This window comes from Bubalus kerabau, chromosome 10, assembly GCF_029407905.1.
Source record: "Bubalus kerabau isolate K-KA32 ecotype Philippines breed swamp buffalo chromosome 10, PCC_UOA_SB_1v2, whole genome shotgun sequence".
Lineage (NCBI taxonomy): Eukaryota > Metazoa > Chordata > Mammalia > Artiodactyla > Bovidae > Bubalus > Bubalus kerabau.
Genome location: NC_073633.1, coordinates 73,492,509 through 73,511,170, shown reverse-complemented (window position 1 = coordinate 73,511,170; position 18,662 = coordinate 73,492,509). Strand labels below are relative to the sequence as shown.

The 18,662-nt window shown below is 41.0% G+C and overlaps 1 protein-coding gene across 10 annotated transcripts in view; it reads right to left on the bottom strand.

The window, feature by feature from the left end:
- The window catches only part of PELI2 (pellino E3 ubiquitin protein ligase family member 2), a 194,595-nt gene that overhangs the window by 149,718 nt on the left and 26,215 nt on the right, over positions 1–18,662 (bottom strand). The window lies entirely within an intron of this gene.

The window sequence follows — 18,662 nt, the reverse complement described above, 5'->3', positions numbered from 1 at the left end:
AAACCAAATTAAATCCCACACATTCATTTTTTATCACTCCAATATTTCTTTATTTTAATCTCATCACCTCAATTAAGACAGGTGCATAAACTGTATGTGGTAGACTGAAATATTGGTCCCAGTTCTTCACTCCTCCCTGAAAACATGCCCTTTGACATGACTTTATATTTCCAGTTAACCTCCTGGCCCTGGATTTTGGGTTGGACCAAGTGAGTTGCTTTAGCCAACTGGATGTTAACGTATGATGCAAGCAGGGGTCTGAGTTGTGCTTGGCAGTTAGGATTATCCTCTGTCACCTCCGTCATGGCCATAGGAAGAGTATGTCCCAGCCAGCCTGCCAAGGAGGACAAGTGACACTTGGAGGAGATCCAAATCCCATAAACACAGCACAAGTAGAGCCACTCCATCACACCTTAGAGCAGAGCCATCTCAACCAACCCACACTCAGGAGAACGAATGACTGTTTCTTTCAAGTCACTGAGTTTGGGTATGATTTGTTACACAGCATTATACAGCAGAAAGTAGATAAATTTCAAAAACAATTAACATAGTTTCTTCAGTATCTAAAAACTTTGGGCTAAAAAGGCAAAAATATAAAATATATACCAAATGAAAGTTTTATATAAAGAATTCTCTTTCACTATGAAGGAAAAAGTCTAAAATTAGAGATAATTGGAAATAATTCCAAATGTGTAACTTTCTAAGACTGGTTATATTACATGGGATTTTTAAAAAATGCACACTTAATACAGACACTGAAAATGCATTTGATCGACATCTTCATCTGTTTCAGATTAATGTCTTTAAGAGCTGAGAATAAAACAATATTTTCATCTCATAATTATTTAAAAGTAAAAGAATAAACTAAAAAGCATTTATATTAAAAATCAGGAACAAAACAAGGATGCTTACCATTACCATTTTTATTAAACACCACTCTAAAATAAATCCTAGTCTAACCAAGAACACTGAGTTAGAAATAAGAGGTATTAACTGAAGGAAAAGAAGATATAAAACTAGTATTACTGCTGTAGGAAGACTTCCCTGGTGGCTCAGACGGTAAAGCGTCTGCCTACAATACAGGAGATCCGGGTTCAATCCCTGGGTAGGGAAGATCTCCTGGAGAAGGGAATGGCAACCCACTCCAGTATTCTTGCCCCCTCAAAAAAAGGGGCTCAAAGAAATATTTTTGGAGAAGGAAATGGCAACCCACTCCAGTACTCTTGCCTGGAAAATCCCATGGACAGAGGAGCCTGGTAGGCTACAGTCCATAGGGTCACAAAGAGTTGGACAAGACTGAGCGACTTGTCAATGTCAATTACTTGAGAACAAAAACCACACGCCAAAGGAGAAGAAACACCCCAGAAACAGACCCTTGACTACATATAGTAATGTAAGATGATGTGAGGGCCACTAGCCAATGCAAAAGAAATTGGATTATTCAATCGTGTACAGAAACCAACCATCTACTTTGAAAGAAAAAAATTTCTTAGAGCTGCACACAAAAATTCCAAAGTTGACTATGTATCATATAAGTGCTCAGTCATGTCCAACTCTTTGTGGCCCCATGGACTGTAGCCCATAGGCTCCTTTGCCCATGGAATTCTCCAGGCAAGAATACTGGAGTGGGGCACCATTTCCTACTCCAGGGGATCTTCCTGACCCAGGGATCAAACCAGCATCTCTTGCGTCTCCTGCACTGGTAGGTGGATTCTTTACCCCTAGTGTCACCTGGAAAGCCCTACTTAAGTCAATAATAATGTTCTAAACATAAACATCGTTAAAAAAAAAAAAAACCTACAATCATAAATATTGGTACATTTAAATATGTAAAAATGTGAAACTTTTGCATATCAAGAACTCTAAAATTATATGTCCAACAAAACTAGAAAAACCACTGGTAATAATATGAAAAAGCTTAATAACATTGATAGGTAAATGCTGCTACAAGTAAAAGGAAAAACAGACATCCTCACAGATATACTACAGAAAAATAAGCAAAGAACATGAATAGAAAATTCACAGAGAAGACACAATGGCTAATGGACATTTCTTTTTAATGTTCAATCTCATCAGTAATCAGAAAATGAAATTAAAGCAAGATTGTTATTTGCCAATAAAATTATCAAACTGTTGAAATGACACAGAATTCAAGTATATCACTGGTAAGACTCTGAATTGGCACAACCTCACTGTAAAATAATTAGTAATATGTATCAACAGCCTTAATAAATGTACTTATGTTCTTTGAGCTAGTAATTCTAATTTGAAGGAATCTATCCTCACAATATAGTTTTGAAATACAAGTAGAGTTTTATGCACAAAAATGTTAACTACGTCATTATTTATAATGGCAAAAGACTGTAAATAACCTAAATGTTCAATAATAATGGATTAACTTGATAATTATAGTTCTATATGATGAAATTATATTTACTGCTAATTCTTAATAGCAATGAAAAAGGATTTTGAAAACCAGAGAATAAAAAATATGTATATGGTATCATCTCTAACATGTTCAAACTACTTAATAGGGAAGACTGAAATAAACACACTAAAATATTAAGCAATTATTGTTAGAAACTATCATATGATTTAGTGCTTATATTTTCAGTATCTTTTAAAAAATCTATGTTGAGTGTATTTTTCAAATAAATTAAATGTTTTAAAAGTATATATTTCATGAAATAAAGGTGGACTTCTAAGAATACAGTATTAATCAATTTAGATCTGAAACAAGACCTAGAAATAAAATCAACCCTGAGGACCAGAAGAAGATTTAAATTTATACTCAAAAGAAGGCCACAATGTGTCTAAGTTGTTAAATGGCCACATTGAAAAGACCATTCATGCATAGATTTTCTCAGGCACACAAGAACTTGGTTTTTCACAGCTGTGAAAGCTGTTACTCTACAAAAACCTCTTTGCACCTATCATTCTTGAATTTTTAAAACTTGTAAAGATTCCCAAGTTTTCCATTTCTACTATAGATATTCTTGACACAGATATATTTATTTTATGTATAATCCTAATCAAACTTCTAACCCCTGTAATTTATCATTAGAGTAGGAAAATGATTTCTCGGGTCTAAAGACAGAGACTGTTGAAATTTTAAGTCTGAAATTCCTGTTACCTAAAAGAAGAGATTAATTCCTAAAAGAAGAAAATTCTCTGCACCACTAATCAGGCAATGTCAAACTTCCATGTCTTTCTGGTGGTTTCCCTCCAGATGAAAATGGTATTAGGCTTTATGTTCACACCTTGACTCGAATGCAGTTAAGATCAGGAACTGCAGGCAACTCATACAATTAGCAGCCTGATCTGCATTAAACTTGGGAGGCAGACTGGGATTTTTCATACTGTCCAAGCCAGTATATATAGAATCCTGTTCACCAGAAATAGTTCTAGCATCACTACTCAAATCAATAAACCAAAAAATTCATTTTGAAGTCAGTCTGTCAAGTGAATTAAAGAAAATTAGGCAGGTTTATGAATCACCAAGCGGAAGACATGGCAGACAGTATTTCCCACTGACTTGGTCTAACATCCCACTCTCATGACACGTGCAGAGCCAACAATTTCCTGGACCAAGCAGTCAAGTTTGGGAACTGCGAAGGGAAGTATGCACTTACACCATGCAGCCCACTGTTACTACAAACGCAGGGGGATAATGTCTTGGGGAAAAAAAGCAGAAGTTAGAAACAGCTGTATTGCATATTGCAATTCCATTTCCCATTTATACACATTTTCTGATTAACACTAACTGGAAACGGACTTCACTTTACAGTCATCTTTTTACTACTATAACTACTATAATGAAGAATGAATGTTATAAACTAATAGTTGTAAATAGAATGTTTCCTTTAATTTACTTCCTTGGTATATTAATGACAAGCCACAGTGAAGGAAGAGCTAGAAATGAGAAACTAAGAGGTCAAAGCCGTAAACACAGCTCATAAACCTTTCTCGTACTGACCCAAGGGAGGCCTAAACAAGACCTGTGCAAGACAGGAGTGTAAAAGTTCCTGGGACCTGCAGTGATTATAACAAAGTTGCAGCCACCCAGAAACCTCAGCTAATGAGGCAGGCTGGGAGCCCAGTCTCTGGTTGTCCTCTCATGGCAGAGACTGTTAACTGTTCCCCAATAATCATATTCCTTTCTGCTAAGTCACTTCAGTCGTGTCCGACTCTGTGCGACCCCATAGACAGCAGCCCACCAGGCTCCCCCATCCCTGGGATTCTCAAGGCAAGAACACTGGAGCGGGTTGCCATTTCCTTCTCCAATGCAGGAAAAGTGAAAAGTGAAAGTGAAGTCGCTCAGTCGTGTCTGACTCTTAGCGACCCCATGGACTGTAGTCCACCAGGCTCCTCCGTCCATGGGATTTTCCAGGCAAGAGTACTGGAGTGGGGTGCCAGTGCCTTCTCCGCATATTCCTTTCTATCTTTTGGTAAAATAATCATAGTCACTGATACATACATAATGCTTCCTTTGTGCCAGGCACTGTCCTGAATGATTCCTATGTATTAATGAACTTAATGGAATCCTCACGGTAACTCCATGCTTTGAGTTAATTGAAGCACGGTAGGTGCTTCACTTTGGAGAAGGCAATAGCAATCCACTCCAGTATGTTTGCCTGATGAATTCTGTGAACAGAGGAGCTTGGCAGGGTACAGTCCATGGGGTCGCAAAGAGTCGGACACGACTGAGTGCCTAGATTTCACTTGTCAGGTGCTTCACTTACCTCCACTTTAGAAACAAGAAAATAGGCACAGAGAGGTGAAGCAACTTCCCCCAAGTCTCACAGCCATTCAGTGGCAGAGCTGGCACTCTAACCAGTCCAATTGGGGGAAACCCTCTGTTTCTCCTGCAGGTAAGTGTGGTCATGTGACTGTTGGGGACACAGGACTAGGACCATAAATGATATAGGCAACTTCTGGCTCCTCTCCTTCAGGCTAAGAGCACTTCTCCTGACTTTTCTCTTCCCTGAGGTCTGGAATACGGATGGGAGGCAGGACCCTTGTACTCTGTGAGACCAGCTCCCTGAGAGTAATAACATGAATGGAGATGGGTTTTCGAAGGACCCTGTGGACTGTAGCAATGATGGACTGCTCCATGCTGGGCTTTTTCATGAGACTGGGAACATCTACTACAATTCAGCTCTATTATTTTGGTGTATTTTGGGAGTATCTTTATTAAGAGAAACTTAGCTGCATTTTTGTTTTAGCTCAGAACATGCTTTGCTTTCTTTAAAAAAAAAAGAAAAACTTAGTAATGCATTTCTTAATAACCTGGTTCTCAGTTTTGGTCCAGATAATAACTAAAACTTATTAAATGCTTACTTGACACTATTCTAAACACACATATTAACTCCTTTATTTTTTTAACAAACCTATATGGCAGTGGGTGGAGGGGGATGCTATTAATATCCTTAGCCAATAGATGATAAATTGAGGCACCATGAAGCAATCAGTTGACAATTACAGAGCTGGAGTGAAAACCCAAACACTCTGATTAAGTCCCAGCAGAACAGGTACGTTCCAACGGTTGAGGCATTATCAAGTTCATGGTTAGCAAGTTCAGTCCCCAGAGAAACATATACCACTACAACACAGTTGTTCTCAAGTGGATCTGGTTGACGTCCAAAGGGAGCACCAAGAATGGAGCACCTGGGCCAGTCAGTGAAGTGAGTGAAAGTCACCCAGTCGTGTCTGACTCTTTTCGACCCCATGACCTGTAGCCTGCCAGGCCCCTCTGTCCAGGGAATTCTCCAGGCCAGAACACTGCAGGGTTAGGGGTTAGGGTTAAGGCAGTGGGTAGCCATTCCCCTCTCCAGGGGATCTTCCCGATCCAGGGATTGAACCCACGTTTCCCGCACTGCGGGTGGATTCTTTACCATCTGAGCCACCAGGGAGGTCCAAGAATACTGGAATGGGTAGCCTATCACTTTCTGATCCAGGAATTGAACCGGGGTCTCCAGCATTGCAGGCAGATTCTTGACCAGCTGAGCTACCAGGAAAGCCTGGGTCAGTCAAGTATGGGCTAAAGAGACACAGGGGTCGAGAGAGAGGTCACAGGGGAGAAACATAATATACTGTAATATTATACATACTATGCATACTTATAGCTGATTAATCGGATGAATTTTTACTTCCCATCTGTGCATCACTCCACAGATTTCTTCTCTAACAACAATGTAAAGCAGCTATACGCCAATAAAAATTAATTTTAAAAAATTTAATTCAGAAAAATTAGTAAAAACAATAAGAATGATTAAAAAAATTCGCCAGATGGATGGGAGAAGGGGGCAGGGGACAGGGAGAAGCAGAAGGGACTCTATATGCAACAGCTATGTGGCATTAAACCCCTAAAATTGCTCCTAGAGTGAACAACGACGCTTCAGAGTAACACAGGGTACCATGGGTGGATGCGGGCAGATGTCACTGCCAGACACTGGTCAGCAACACACACTCAATTTATCCTCAATCTTATTTTCATTTTTTATTTTTTTCTAAGCTTTGGCTGTAAATATGACAAAGGTGCGTGAAGGTCTTGTTTCCTTAAGTTCTTAACCTCCAAAAGGCAAAATCATTTAATCTCCCTAAGACTTCAGTCTTATCTGTAAAGTTCTATCAGATTTCTCAGGATCTAGGGTTGAAGAATTGATGTTTTTGAACTGTGGTGTTGGAAAAGACTCTTGAGAGTCCCTTGGACTGCAAGGAGATCAAACCAGTCCACCCGAAAGGAAATCAGTTGTGAATATTCATTAGAAGGACTGATGCTGAAGCTGAAACTGCGATACGTTGGTCATCTGATGTGAAGAACTGATTCATTGGAAAAGACCCTGATGCTGGTAAAGATTGAAGGTGGGAAGAGAAGGGGATGACAGAAGATGAGATGGTTGGATGGCATCACCGACTAGATGGACATGAGTTTGAGTAAGTTCAGGAGTTGGTGATGGACAGGGAAGCCTGGCGTGCTGCAGTCCAAGGGGTCACAAAACTGAGGGTTGAAGAAACCTTGGTCTAGCCTTCCCACTGCCACCAACAGCCAACTCTTCTGTGTCTGAGACAGACTGCCACCCAGCCGCCCACTACTGGCACACAGCCATGGGGCAGCCAGCTTGTGCTGGGGCCCATACAAGTCTTCTCTACGTTACATTACGTTTGGTTTCTTTATCGAGTTCTCCATGTCAGGTCTTAAGCAACACAACTAAACCTGTCCCTCTTCTACCAGCTAGGCTTTCAAATATTTACAATTGTAGAAATAAAAGATTCTAAGGTATTTTTCAAGTATTATAAACAGTTCAAAATACATGTAAACAGATATTTAAACACTTACTTATGTAAAGTATCTACTCCCAAAATTCATTAATAAATACTGTGCCACTAAGTACTACGTCAGATCTACAGGCTAACCTGAAAATTTTGTGACTACTCAAAAGTATTTACCAAAATGGTAAAAGAAAAAAAAAAAAAAACTAAACATAAGAGAAATAGATAATGGAATCAATGACAAGGTTATATTGGATCAATCAACACTCATGGCATTTATTAAAATACATCTTGATTCTTAAACTCTGTTCAAATGAGTTTCTTTACTTTGGCTACCTGTGGAGAAACGGTTTCCCTCAAGTTGGCATTCTGGCAGTCAACGCTGAATCTTAATGTTAACCATCAGACACACTTGACAGTTACACAGTGCTTTTTTTGGCCAGGGACATAATCCCCATTATAATTCCTTCTCAAACTGTTTTGCTTTTGAGGAGATCAAAGCACTTTACCTGATTTATTCTTACACCTGCCTTGAGAAGGGAAGTACCAAGCATAACTATAGAGGTCTAAGTTATTAAAATTTCTTCTCAACAAAATCAGTAATGTCTATGCCATGGATTTCTAGAAAAAGCCATCAATCTTGTCCACAATGTCGCTGGGGCCAGCACAGAAAGTTATAGGAAGCAGGAGCTGTTAAGTCTCTCCCCAACCCATCACCAAAAAAAGAAAAAGGCAGGAAAAAAAAAGTATGCTCTGAACATAAAGGACATTGCTGCTGCTGCTGCTAAGTCACTTCAGTCGTGTCCGACTCTGTGCGACCCCATGGACTGCAGCCTACCAGGCTTCTCCATCCATGGGATTCTCCAGGCAAGAACACTGGAGTGGGTTGCCATTTCCTTCTCCAATAAAGGACATTAAATCTCCCTTAAAAATTATAAAAGTAAAACACAAAATATCTGCATTATCCTCTGAAAGATGTGTGTGTGTGTTCAGTTGCCTCCAACTCTGTGCGACCCCATGGAGTGTAGCCCACCAGGTTCCTCTGTCCATGCGATTCTCCAGGCAAGAATACTGGAGTGGGTTGCCATCCCCTCCTCCAGGGGATCTTCCCGACCCAGGGATTGAACCCGTGTCTCTTGCGCCTCCTGCACTGGCAGGCGCATTCTTTACCACTAGTGCCACTTGGGAAGCACCCCCCCACCCCCACCCCACCAAAAGATACCTGCTCTTAAACCAAGAACAAAAATAATAAAGCATCTAATATTTCAAATAGAGATCTGAACACCTTACCCACACATGCTGCAAAGGCATGAGAAGTGATAAAATATGGAAATGAATTAAGAATACAACTCCTGGAGATCAGGTAAAAATTAATTTAGTAGAATGACTTAAAAAGATCCTTCACAACTGTAATATAGTTTTTTAAAAACGTAGAAGGTGGGCTCCCACCTCCAAGGAAACTGGAACCATTGAAACCAAATACTTGGTGATGGGATAGATTCTCTTTCCATTTCCTTCCTTACAGCACTGTCCTCAGAGACGGCTCAAGCTCCTGCAGGCAGGCGCTATTTTATAAAGTGGAATTCTACGTGGCATTACACTGGGCAAGTTGTAGAAATAAAAAGGGATAAAGAATGAACTGCTGCATCCAGAATATATACCCAAAATAAAGCACAACTGTGCATAAAGAGAAAGTTAAACAGGAAAAGGCACATTGTATACAAAGCCCTCACTTTTCAATACTTGGGGATATATATGGTTTAAAGCCTATCTAATAAGTTCACACATCTTGGCATCTAACTTCCCAACTCTTGTTTCAGTGCTATGAATTATTACAATTCTGGCTTATATGTTTTGTTTATTTTCACAGAAGGATCCGGATATACTAAGGCTAGAAAAGAAGGCTTAAGCCCTAGTATAAAGGATCTGGGTAAAACAGAAGTTTCCATTTTCTGAGCATGAGGGTGTTCATTACTGAAACAGTATGAAGAGGAGGCACTTCTCATGAAGTCCTTTCAACAGTGGGTGGGTTTGGATCTAAAGCTGCATGAAGATGCAGTGACCGAGCAGTTGCTGCTCCCACCACCTTTAGCCCAGACCCCTTGGCTTTCTCACTGCACATCCTTACTGAGGGCACACTTGGTACCACGCACTGCACTAGATGCCAAGGTCACAAATGTATAAGAAAAGCATTTCCACCAGGAGGTACACAGCCCAGAGAGGGACAGAGCAGCACGGGGTGACAGTACTCTGGGACAAGATCAAATAAACAGAGGGGTCTGTGAAAAGCCCTGCAAGGCAAGAGAACCAGAGGGCAGAGTATGGCATCTGGGAAGGTTTCAGGCAGCCTGGGCACCTACGCTAACTCGCAGAAGGCTGAAGTTATGTGTTAAGAATGGACACGGGTGGGGAAGGACAGGGTCTCCCAGACACCAGAGCAGGACCCACAGAGGCTGGAAGCCCCAGAGAGGGGCAGGAGGCTGTGAGCGGTGCACTCGGACTGGAGGTAGCCTAGGAGGGCAGGCTGCCTGTGTCAAGGTCTCTACCCCACGCAGAGTTTACACTTTATCCTGTAGTCTATCACACACATACACACGTTTTTACACAAATCCTAACAGGGTCACACAAATTGCTTTCCATTGATAACAGACCTCTCCAGTAGACCAGTGAAGGGTGAACTAGAATCGGGGAGAAGATGAAAAAGAATCAGGAGGCAACAGACATGGCAGGGATGGGAAAGAGGAGGCAGGTGGGATGTAAGGAAGAAAATGTTTTATAATACCATGATGTGAGACGTGAAAGAAGGATCTAGGCTGACTTCCAGGTACGGTCTGCATAGCCCGCAGTGTCAATTACACAGGGACTTCAGGAAAGGAGGCAGACTGAAGAGACAGCGATCTGGATGCTGCACTTCATATCATGACCGAAAGGTATGACATCATCTGTACTTCCCACCTGATGCTCTTAACACTTTAAACCTCAACCAGTCTATTCCTGGACTAGTTACAAACAGAATAATCAGTCTTGTACCAAATCTGACTCAGAGACAATGCCAGAGTAATGACGCTGTGGTCAACAAACCGCATGGGTAATGACATTAAGGATACTCCAGCATTCCTTCTCAACACACACCCAAACCACACACTTAAAAATACTTGCTCATCCTCCTACAACATTCCTGGCTTTTCCCTTACTTCCTAAAAGCTGGGCCAGAGTAGTTTATTAAAGGATAAGACAGCTATGAGGAGACTGGAGATTACTGTTGGGGTATTTTTGCGGATTCTAGTGTCTGACAAATAGTTCACATAAAACCAGAGTTCATAAAGAGAAAAAGTAATTAACATCAAACAGAAAGTGGACACGGCATGGAAAGAGTGGGAGGGACGAATTGGGAGAGTAGCACTGAGATATATACAATACCACGTGCAAAACAAATACCAGTGGGAGGCTGCTGTATAGCATGGGGCACTCAGCTCGGTGCTCTGTGATGACCTAGGAGGGTGGGGTGGGGGAGGGAGGGAGGCCTAAGAGGGAGACACCATATGCATACACGTAGCTGATTCCCTTTGCTGTACAGCAGAAACATATACAACACTGTAAAGCAATTATACTCCAATAAAAGAGAAAAAGAAAGCAACGCCGTCAGCATGCCATCCTGTGCAATTTGGTGGTGTAGGAATCCAGGACATCAAATGGGAGTCAAAGAAGGAACCCAACCCACAACAGAGACTTTGATCTCTTCTCCTTCCCTCTGCCCAAGATACAATATGACATGTTGCCAATAAGACTGTACACTCAGTGAGATGGTACAGTCTTTAGAAAAGTTTGGCAGTTTCTTAAAAAGTTAAACAGACACTTACATGAGACCCAGTAATTCTATAACCCCCAAAAAACTAAAACATGTCCATACAAAGACTTGCCATCAGCAAATGACTACAACAGCATTATTCTCAATGGCCAAAAGCTGGCAACAGTCCAAGGGGTCTGTCCATCAAATGGTATGAAAAACACGATGTGGTACATCCACATAATGGATATCATGTGGTCATCAAAAGAAATGATGTCCTGATACATGCTACAACGTGGATGAAGCTCAAAAACATGTTGAATGAAGCCAGACACAAAAGACGACATGTGGTATGATCCAATGATATCACTAGAAAAGGCAAAATTATAGGAACAGAAAGCAGATCAGTGGTTGTTTAGCGCCAAGGGAGAGAACAGGAACTCACTACAGACTGGCATGAGGGAACATTATGGGCTAATGAAAGTGTTCTAAAACTACACTGGGGTGATGAATGCATAAATGAATATCTATATTACTGAACCATGAAATACATGCTGAAACAGGTAAATGGAATGGTATATAAATTATATATCAATAAAGCTGTAAAAAAGAAAAACAGACTGCTCATCAACAGAAAAAAAAATACAAAGACTCTAAGATGAATGTTATAACACAAGCAAAATTTATCTCTCAGCATGTAAACACCAGAATTTCACAATGAGACTATGTTAGAATGCTACCATCAACTTCAAAAGTTCTCCTTTGTAGTATGTATACTCCAACAACACTACTGAACTCCCCGTGTTACAAGGCCCCACGACCTTCTACATGCTGTTAGTTCTCCAACTCCTCCTCCTCATCCTTCAAGCTTCCCCTGCAAACACTACCATTTTCGCCTACCATCCCGATGCACCTTACATGTAACTCCAGCACAGCACTGGGTTCATGTGGGAACTCTGTTTGCACATCTCTCTCTATCCTGAACAAATGTTTCTCCAGGAGGGATTCGTGGACGTACTCTTGGTGCTCTGTAATGTATCAAGAAGCATATTTTCTGTCTTTTTCAGTGGCCCAGTTTGTTCTGCATTTAGAATCAAGATGATGCAAACTATTCCCCTTTTCATCGTCTAGCTCTAACAAGAAACCAATGGAGGCAGACCTACTATGCCGATGAAGCATCGGGGTCAAGAGAAGGCCCAGTGAAATTACACTGCACCGAACAAGAACAAAGACTTCAGTCCCCAAAGGGAACTGATAGTGAGAAATAGAAGCATTAAAACTTCAACCCACAGGGATGGTATGGGGAGGGGGGCGGGAGGGGGGTTCAGGATGGGGAACACGTGTACACCTGTGGCGGATTCATGTTGATGTATGGCAAAACCAATACAATATTGTAAAGCAATTAGCCTCCAAGTAAAATAAATAAATTTATATTAAAAAAAAAACTTCAACCCTTATGAGTCAATGCAAAATTCTGTATCAAAAATGTTTAATACAAACATTTTTGCTTTTGATTTAGCAAAACAACTTCATCTGTCACATTAATTTCAGTTAATTTGGATTTACATGACTTGCAAATTGGCTTTGGTTTCTAGTGGTAAAAGAGATATAAGCATAATGTGTTCATTCCTAGTAACGTGGTTGTACATACCTAAGTAACATCATTACAAAAGTAACGTAAGTCAACACTGAGGATGCAAGATACGTTTTTCCCTTTGAAATAGAACTATATATTACTGAAGTTAGAAACAGTGCGCTAAAATATATATACGTTAATAGCCGAGTCCGCATCTCTTCCTCTCTGTAGCCCAAATGCACAGCATAGGAGAAATACTCATAAAATATGGTTCAATAAATGACAGTCTACATTATGCTACTACTAAACCGCAAAAATGTGAATTGCTACTGTCTGGTAATGCCCTCAACTAATCTATTCTGAAGCTTTAAACCACGGAAGTGATTCTTTTCTCAAAGACAGAAAACTGACCGTGGTGGGAGTGGGGGTAGGAGTGGGAGGAGCACAGGGAGGGGCAGGATAGACTTCCGCCTGTTAGTGAACTGTTCCACTATTAACCCTATGTAGAGAACACCTGTAAAACATTTCCCTGGAAACCAGGATTAACCTAACACCCATCTTTTAGTCTCTTTTTAATCCCCTTCCAAACTGCATCCTCTGTTTCACTACTCTCTCTTGAACACCGGGAAAGGAGAAAGTTGGCAGAAAAGAAATATTAGGATATGGGTGGTCTTACTCATTTTGCTCATTCAACACGCAGTCACTGTGCAGGGCTCCAGACCCAGTCTTGGGGATACAGGGCAAAAATTAATAGGGGTTCAGTGAAGAAGACAAACAATAAACAAGATTACAAACAGCAGGGGTAACTGGAGATTATGACATTTGTCATTCTATATTCACCATTGTGTCTATAAATTTTACACAGAAAACGGAGTGCTTAAAAACCAAGCTGCACTGCTCTATCTGCTTCTCAGAGAGTTATGGGTTAGCAATTCTGTCACCATTTCATTCACATGCAAGGTGGGACGGTCAGTATCATAAGCCAATGTGGTTAGACTACAGTTTCCACCTATTCAATAAAATACTAACCTAGGGGTTGCTGTGAAGGTGTCTTGTAAATGTAATTAAAGCCCATAACCAGGTGATTATGGTTATCCCGGATAATCTGCATGGGACTGATTTGATGAGTTGAAAGGCCTTAACAGCAATGCTAAGGCTTCCTTAAAATCCTACTTGTGACATAAAGAACAGACTTTTGGACTCAGTGGGAGAAGGAGAGGGTGGGATGATCTGAGAAAATAGCATTGAAACATATACATTATCATATGTAAAATAGATGACCAGTGCAAGTTCAATGCATGAGTCAGGGCATGCAAGCTGGTACTCTGTGACAACATAGAGGGATAGGGTGGGGAGGGAGTTGGAAGCGGGGTTCAGGATGGGAGGGACACATGGATACCTATGGCCGATTCATGTTGATGTATGGGAAAAACCATCACAATATTGCAAAGTAATTACCTTCCAATTAAAAATTAATTAAAAAAAAATCCCACCTGTGGACACAGCTTCAGTTCACACCCAAGAGTCCCATTCTGCCCTTTCTGATCGTCTGCTCTGATTTCAGCCTTGCCGAGCCAGCCCACACAATCACGTAAGACAATTCCTTGCAATAAATCTTTTAATATATCTTCTAATAGTTCTGTTTCTCTAGCTGAAACCTCAATGATACAATAGGATTGAACTAAAAACTAAATACACTATAGATCATGAGAATCAGGTTTCTCCTTGCTTAAGAAATAAGTTAGAGGTAAGAGAGAAGGCTAGAATGAAATGTGTGATGTTGGACTGGAATGAGAGGGATCAGTATAGACCAATGTTGGGCTCTTAATAAATATATTTTTACAGATACAAAGATACAGAAAGAATATAGATGTACATGGAAGCACAGGTTAGTGTGTATACACAGACACATATATATGCAGGCTTCCCAAGTAGTGCTATTAGTAAAGAAACCGTCTACTGATGCAGGAGACCCAAGTTCGATCCCTAGGTCAGAAGATCCCCTGGAGGGGGCATGGCAACCCACTCCAGTATTCTTGCCTGGAGAATCCCATGGACAGAGGAGCCTGGTGGGCTACAGTCCACAGCGTCGCACGGAGTCAGACATGTGACATAGCATATACATAAATGTGTATGTGTGTGTGTGTTGTGTGTGTGTGTTTTCCTAGCTCTGTCCACTGAGAGAGCAAAGAACCAATAATACCCTGGTACCAATGAGCTCACTTAACACTAAGACCTTGGTTTTGAAATATCATTCTCCAATAAAAGGAACCAAGGCTCCTTAGAAAATGGTTGATTCCAGGGCTGGGGCAGGAAAAATACAAGATAAGCCCGAAACATCTTGTGGTGCCAGAAAACAAAGAAGCATTGACAAAGGTTGGGGTATATGACAAAAGGACAAGGAGGACAACCCGAAGGAGCTCCCAGTGGAGATGGACAACTGGAGCAATAAAATGAGCAGTAATACTTTTAGAGATAACCCCTAAAATACAATATCCATAACTTTATCTTGATATGAATAATACATACATAAAAGAAGAAGGGACAACTCTTCTTCACAGAAGAATTCCGAATAATAAATGTAAGCAGAATGAAGAAAACACAAAACCACCACCAGGCAGACATCACAGTGCCAATCGCTACAAGCAAGACGGATGCGGGATGTTTACAGAAAACACGAAAATCAGTTTCAAAGTGTCTCACCTCCAAGATACTGATCCAAAGGAAAAACAGTATCAGTACAGAGGAAAAATTATGCAGCTATCACCTTAGCCAAATGCTCAAGGTAAGACATTTCACCTTCACATACTCCTGACAGGCTATCCTGAGTACAGCATGTTATTTCTTGACAAAACTGCTTAGCCTCCATCTACTCATGAGGACACATTAGACCAACCCACACTGAGAGACAATCTACAAACAGCTGACCAGTACTCATCAGAAGAGTGATGGTCATGAAACACTGATGAACTGTCACAGATTGGAGGGGACTAAGGAGATAGGACAGTGAATGGAATGTGAGATCCTGGACTGGGTCCCAGAATGGGAAAGTCAGCAGGGGACCATCTAGTGAAATGCATGTCCATAACGCTGGTAGTTTAGGTTCTAGTACTGTACCCGTGTCGATTTCCTGATCTTAATTGTTGCTCCATGGTTATAAAAGTTTATAAACATTAGAGGAAGTGGGGCAAAGAGTATTCATGAACTCTGTGCTATTTTTGTGATTTTTATGTAAGATTAAAATTATTCAAAAGAAAAAAAGAAGTACAGGTTAAAAAAAGAGATCTAAATCCAGCCTAAATTTTTTTTTAAGTTTTAAATATAGTACAGTAGTCTGGATCTTTTTAATTTAAAATAGAAAGACTATATACTCATTTTTTACTAAAAATACTAATCTTTAGTGCCTTTAAAAAAAAAAGTACGCCATTGTAATCTCATGTTCTTCACTTAAAATGAAAAGAAACTACTAATATGGGGGGGGGTGCAAACAGAATTTTGTAAAGGACAAATGTGTACATATAATTGTGTATATTCATTCATTCACTCATTGCATCATAAATCACAATATTCCAGGCACTTGCCAGCCCTAGGGATACTACGGTGACATGGCCCTTGTGCTTCGCAGAGCTCACGACAGACCAAACCCAAACAAACAAATATAAAATACAAAAGAGGAAGTGGTCCATAAAGATGGTCTATAAAGGACACAAATGCTGTGACAGAGACTGAGGGGGGAGGAAAGGAGAACACAGGAGCATGAGCCAGATCGCCAGGGCCTTGGGAGCCACTGAGAAGCGTAGGCAGACCCAGAACAGGATCCGATTCTAGCTGGTTCTGCATGTGCTGAGTGAGTGTGCCGGGCAGAGGAGCAGGTGGGACCTGCGGGTGGCCAGGGGACATGGCAGCAGCTGTCTCCTCCCGTGCTGGGACCTGTGCGCACTTGATGTCCCCCTTCATATGTTTCTGTATTTTCCATATCTTCAATGACAAACATGTGACAGCTTCCTTAAGAAAAGGCAATTATTTGTTAAAAAGAAAAAGAAATGAGACGCTATGTCAATTTGCCACTGTGGGGACTGCAGATTTCTAGTAACCTTGAGATTTCCTCTAGTAACCCTTTCTTCCAAGAATAGCGTTCACGGAAATGACAGGACAGGAAATGATTTCCTTTTCGCCTTTCTTCCATTTTGGGAAGAAATGGCTCTAAATGAAACAGACTCCAAGAGTTAGTGGGAAAGCTCTCACTTCTAAGCACAAAGTCCCTAATTCTGACACTCGGCTGTGAGCACTGGAGGACAGTCATTGGTCAGCGGAGCAGATTCCAAGTGTGAGCCCCACAGGGTCTCAGCTCAGTGGGGACACAAAGACCCATCAGAGGTTATCACATTCAAGATGTGGCATGTCCCAATTTTATACCACAGATTTTTAAATGGATAATATATTTATTGTTGATTTACTTCAAGAAAACTTGAGTTTAAGAGGATGCGCAACAATGTAAAAGGCTGAACACTGTCAGTATGTGAAATTCTGCTCATGGGCTCACAGCTACATTTTATTTCAAAGGTCACTAAAGAGGGATGGGCGGGTCAAGTCGCAGTAAATTAGAGATCACTGTTCATGAAAGAACTCTCTAGAACTGGAAAAGATCAGAACATGCTGATACTGCACTGAATGGCTGCAAACAATACATTGCTCATTTGTTTAAGCCCGTGCCTTTGTACAATGCTACAAGGCACTTTCCTTGTAATAAAATACCTCAAATCCATAAATATGGCCCATGAAACAAATCACCTCCTAAGAGCTGGGAGACAAATTCCACCTCAGAAAAATCTTGGCAGACAAAAGAGGAGTAGGTGTGTATTTGCCACCCCATCCTCCACAGAAGCTCCCAATGCAAGGGTCCTAAAGATTCATGCAAGATTCTGGTCTAACAACATCTATGCTGCATTTAATTTTCCAGATCTAGACACACAGGAGACATAACAACACCTGAAGAATCTTAAACATTTTAGTTTTTTAATCATATCACTGTGTCTTAAATTGACTAAAACAAGTTACACTTTTATGCAAACAATGGATGGTAACTAAACTCTTGGAAGGAAAGTTATGACCAACCTAGATAGCATATTCAAAAGCAGAGACATTACTTTGCTAACAAAGGTCCGTCTAGTCAAGGCTATGGTTTTTCCAGTGGTCATGTATAGATGTGAGAGTTGGACTGTGAAGAAAGCTGAGCGCCGAAGAATTGATGCTTTTGAACTGTGGTGTTGGAGAAGACTCTTGAGAGTCCCTTGGACTGCAAGGAGATCCAACCAGTCCATTCTGAAGGAGATCAGCCCTGGGATTTCTTTGGAAGGAATGATGCTAAAGCTGAAACTCCAGGTCTTTGGCCACCTCATGCGAAGAGTTGACTCATTGGAAAAGACTCTGATGCTGGGAGGGATTGGGGACAGGAGGAGAAGGGGACGACAGAGGATGAGATGGCTGGATGGCGTCACTGATTCGATGGACGTGAGTCTGAGTGAACTCCGGAAGTTGGTGATGGACAGGGAGACCTGGCGTGCTGCAATTCATGGGGTCACAAAGAGTCAGACATGACTGAGCGACTGAACTGAACTGAAACTCACTGTAGTAATCATTTTCCAAGTAATACAAGTCAAGGGACTATGCTATACACCTTAAACATACCCAGTGCTGTACACCAACTCTATCTCAAAACTAAAAGAAAAGAAAATAAGCAAAAAACAAATTATACTTTTATCTCATCCATGGGAACCCCAGGTTTACAAGGAAGCAATTCAGAACTAGGCACCAGCCATCACAGCCTAACGGTCCAAGCTTTGCCGCCAGCCTCTTGGGTTCCAACCGACCAGACAAGACTACTGTTCTTTTATTACTGAATGAACACTCTCTTTGGGTGACAGGACACCTAGACAAACTACAAGAGTAATGAGGATAGAAATAAACACTCAGCTGCTGTGTCAACTTCCACAAGCTCTGGCCAGCAATCTTCCAAGCTCCCTGCAT